This window comes from Zingiber officinale, unplaced genomic scaffold (assembly GCF_018446385.1).
Source record: "Zingiber officinale cultivar Zhangliang unplaced genomic scaffold, Zo_v1.1 ctg53, whole genome shotgun sequence".
Taxonomy (NCBI): Eukaryota; Viridiplantae; Streptophyta; class Magnoliopsida; order Zingiberales; family Zingiberaceae; genus Zingiber; species Zingiber officinale.
This window is the reverse complement of record NW_024589952.1, coordinates 4,200-9,120: the sequence shown is the minus strand read 5'-3', so window position 1 is coordinate 9,120 and position 4,921 is coordinate 4,200. Positions and strand designations below refer to the sequence as shown.

Here is a 4,921-nt window from a genome sequence, read left to right as displayed (position 1 = left end):
CAGACTTGTCGCTATATTGGATATCTCCATAATGTATTCCCTTATGTTTCCTTTACCATTATACCGCATGGTTACCAACTTCGTAAGAAGTGTGGTAGTCTTGACCTTTTCATTTGAGGTGAATTGGTCTGCTAATTGGTCTAGGAAACTCTTAACATCTTCTCCCTCCGTTATTGAGCCCTTTATTAGTGTCGGTATGGAAAGCTTCATGATACTCAAACACATGCGATTTGATTTCTCCCACAGCTGAAATTCAGCCCTATGCTCTATAGTGCTAGCACTGGTCAGAGGTGCGGGACGATCATTCCTTAATGCATAGTTTAAGTTCATGCAGCCTAAGACTACGGTTACATATTCTTTCCATTCAGCAAAATTCAAACCAGTTAGTGTTGGGATGTTATTAATGTTGGTAGTTACAGATTGTACTGAAATTAAATAGAGAAATTTATTTAAGCTCACGATTTTACTAAAGCCAAGAACATATTAAGTAATATAAAATTATGCAAATAAAATAAAATTTTAAATGCATATAAATGAGCTCTTTATGAGATACCAAGTATAACATAATGTGCCTTCCTTTGGACCGACACATTATTTGTTAGCGATACTCTCTAATATAACTCAAACTTTAATTGACCACACAATGTGCCTTCCTTTGGGCCGACCCATTGTGCGCATAGTATGATACTTTATATGAGTTATATTTTGGTTCATAGCTTACAACGACCTTAATCGACCACATAATATGCCTTCCTTTGGGCCGACATATTGTGTGCATGATCTGAACAAAATAATATTTTGTTCTATAGTTGTAAGCTACCTTATGCATATATCTAGCAAAAAAGTAATCTTCCTTTGGGCCGATTACTTTTAGCATAGATATACGTCTACCAACACAAAATACACTAAACCTACCTAAGGTGTCTTCCTTTGGGCCGACACATTAATTCAACTTAGTAGTACGTTGTGTAGATAAACCCAAGAAAATACTGGAAACTTAATTCGAACAGAAATTATTTAATCAACCTTAACAACATAAAATTAAACTTTTTAATTAATTGATACCTTATAATAATCGATCGATTACCTCAATCAATTTGAAAGTCTATTATATACAATTATATTATTATATATAGAATTTTTCTTTAAGGAGTTAAAATTATTTTTAAATTCTATAATTAAATGAGAGTATTTAACACTATTTAATTTCTTGATTAATAATGCATTAAAAATTTAATGCATTTTTTTCGTTTATTTACTGTTTCACGTTGAAACAGTGATTATTTGTTTTTTTAATTTCTTTTTATTGTTTCGTTGAAACAGTTGTTTGGATTTTTTTTTACTGTTTCACGTAATAGAAAAAAAAACTTAATAAAATAAATTTTCTTTGCATTACTGTTTCACGTTGAGACAGAAAAACTTAAAAATAATAATAATAATCTTAATCGATTAAACAATTAATAAATTCTAATCTATTAATAATCGTCATAATCACACGTTTAAGACGAAAAATTATTTATGAAAAATTCTTAATCAATTTCTATCAATTCTATTGATGTTTTAGACTTGATAATATATTGATCGATCAAACCAATCTATTAAACTATTACTACACGGAAGATCAAGTCTTTCCTAGATTTTCTATACAAAAGATTTCGACGATCAAATAATTATATTATACTAGGAAAATTAATCTAGCATACAAACAATAAATCGATGAAAAATTTAAACTTTATTGCCAATGAAAACGATGAAACAAAAACTTGGCTCTGATACCAATTGATGGTTCTCGTAAAACCTAAACCACATGGATTCTAGACAATCAAAGTAAGAATTCGAATAGAAAAAACAAGAACATATGAGCATGGATCTTCGTTTTATCGAGAACGCGACATAAGAAAATAAATACTGTAATTACAAAGAACTTGAATGCAGCGGAATCGTCATGGTTCTTCGTGCAGAGCTCGTCGATCCAACAATCCTACCGAAGAAGGAGGAGAAGAAAGTTGGCCTTCCGGAGGAGTTAGGGTTGATGGCGCCAGATTCTCTTCGTCAATGAGAAACGAAGAGACGTCTCAAGATTACCCTAATCCTCTGGGGACTATCCCATTAGATAGTGCACATCTATTATCAACCCATTGATGATAATAGATGTGGAATTATAAATCCATATATACTAAACATCTATTAGCAGCAAATAACTGATATATAGGAGACTGATCAGTAAAACGGAATTTCCAAAAACATGATAAGATATGACAAGTTATAGCCCTAATGCGGTGGGTAATCATAACCGATATATGGTCTCACCCCTTAGAGGAATTACATTTAGGGGATTGATTAGTAATACCATGGAAAACAAGATGATTAACAGTGTTATGTTTTTGACTAAGTTATGTTTCTATCATGAATTCTGAATGTTTTGTTAGAAGTATATGTTTTCGTTTAAGTTATGTTTCTATCATGAATTCTGAATGTTTTGGTAAAAATATATGTTTTCGTTTAAGTTGTGTTTTTATCATGTTTCATGAAATATGTTTTCGTCATGCATTCTGAATGTTTTGTTATATTTTGTATTCTGTCATGCTATGTTCGATCGATCTCACTTACTGAGTGTTTCCCCAAGCACTCACCCTCCCCCCCCCTTTACTCCCATCTCCAGATAAAGACGAGGAACAAGTTGAGAAGGAGGAGTAGGAGATGTTTTGGGGTTGGTAATGAAGTCGTGTCCAAGTGATTCTTCTTTTTAGTTCATGTTATCCTTATTTGTACACTTTCGCTTTTGAATTGTAAAGACAATATATTTTCATTATATTGGTTGGTATGCACTTTATGAGGCTTGTTGTTTTCGAGTATTTATATTCGCGAGTAACGTCGGTGTCACGCGCCTTGGTCACAGGGCGTGACATCTTTTCCTTATTCCAATGCAATCTTACTTTGATTGAGAAAAGAAAACAAGTTTTAAACGGGCAAGATTCATCCCCTTTTCTTGTTTCTTTCGATGCAACATTATTTGCATGGTTCACATTTGTATTTTATTTTATTTTTTATTGTTTGTATATAACAAGAATTGTAAGAGATTTCTCTACCTCCGGAAGATATTTGACAAAGAGAAAGCTAATGGTGATTTTATTAAAACGGTAGTATGTGAAGTAAGAATCAGCTTCTGAATTATATTAAGTCGATTTATTTTGTGTTTATTTCTATTGTTCTATGTTTATTTGCATTTTCGCTGCATTAACCTTTTGGAGACATCACAACACAATCGAATTGAAATGAAATTGAGAATCGCTATTTACCCCATCTAGCGATGCCGTCAATCCCAACACTCTTTTCTTTGGCTTTATCAATATTTTGCGTGTTTCCCTCTCCAAATTAGGTAGATCAATAGGTTAAGGATCTTTGAATTTGAGTCACTAACTGGTTGGAAGAACAGGAGAGATTTATTTGCAGCAAATGTTTTTCTCCTATGTATTTATTTGCCTTTTTGGTATCTTTCAACTCAGTAGTCCAATATGCATGACAACTCTATATATATATATATATATATATATATATATTTATATTTATTTATTTATTGATGATTATAATGACTATGTGCCTGTTATTAGTAAGATTCAGTAATTACATTTCTGATATTGATTGGGAGGTTACTTAATCCTTGCACATCACTCATTTCTAAAAAGAGAAATGTTTGCTTTGTTATGTTCATGGATGAAAAGACTTGAGAAGTTCTTGACACACAGGCTCATCACTCACTTCTCAAAAGAGAAATGTTTGCTTTGTTATGTTCATGAATCAAAAGACTTGAGAAGTTCTCGACACACAGTCCCTTCCCTTCCCTTCCCTTCCCTTCTCTTCTGCCAGGCGAGAATGCAACTAAGTGTTAGTTTACTTGCATGGAAAATATTAGGGGAGGAGGAAGACGACACAAGATAATTTTCTGAGCCTGTCTCGCACTATTTTCACTTCACATGTTCATTACTATTTACTTTTGTTGGCCCAATCAAGTGACAATTAAAATGGAGCTATTGTCAATCGATTAGTTGGCCACCAGGTCCAATTTTCATCGAACATAAGACAAAGTGTACTAAATAAATATAATTTATATAATTAAACAGCTTTAAGATCAACAAGCTTTTATAGCTCAGTTGGTTAGAGCACCCGTTTAGTAAGCGGGAGGTCTTGAGTTCAACTCTCAATGAAAGCAATTATTTTTATTGGAAGTATTTTATGTAATAAATAAAGTTTAACACATTAAAATTAATAATTTATTATATCTCAGTTGGTTAGAGGACTTGATTAGTAAGTAGAGGTCTTGCTTGCTTTCAATTCTAAATGAAAGCAATTATGATTTTTTGTAGCATTTAATTTGATCAAGAATATGTAATCTTAACTAATGCTATTACAATTCATTAAAAATAAGTTAATATCATAATTATTTTAGAACGCAAATACACTAAATTATGGGGAAAAAATATTCAATTGATTATGTGAAAAATATAAACTATTTTTATTTAAAGCATTAAATTTGATCAAGAATTAAATTTGTATTAATTTCTTTTTAAAGCGAATTTGATCAAGAATTGAGTGGTTTGGATTTTTTGTTTAAATATAAACTTGATTTCAAAATTAAGAATGTTTTTACTAAATTTTTATAGCTCTATTAATATCTGGCCACTATATTTGACTCTCTCTATCTATATATATTTTAAATTACAATGGCTAAAATAGTGGAATAATAAATTTAAGTTTTTAAGTTTACCATTAGGATGCCTTAGTTGGTTTAAAACTTTTGATGTGAAAGATGATGTGGTAAAAATAAATCTACTTTTTTATGTTTATCATTGGGATGCTTTAAGAAGAATAAATGTAGATATTTGGAGTTTGAAACTTATATTATGGGGGATTTTATTTAATG

General features: G+C 31.1%; 1 non-coding gene across 1 annotated transcript; it reads left to right on the top strand.

The window, feature by feature from the left end:
• The first annotated feature begins 4,136 nt into the window (after positions 1-4,136).
• On the top strand, positions 4,137-4,210 carry TRNAT-AGU. Its single transcript has one exon. It is a non-coding gene; the product is annotated as a tRNA-Thr (tRNA).
• Positions 4,211-4,921: the final 711 nt, after the last annotated feature.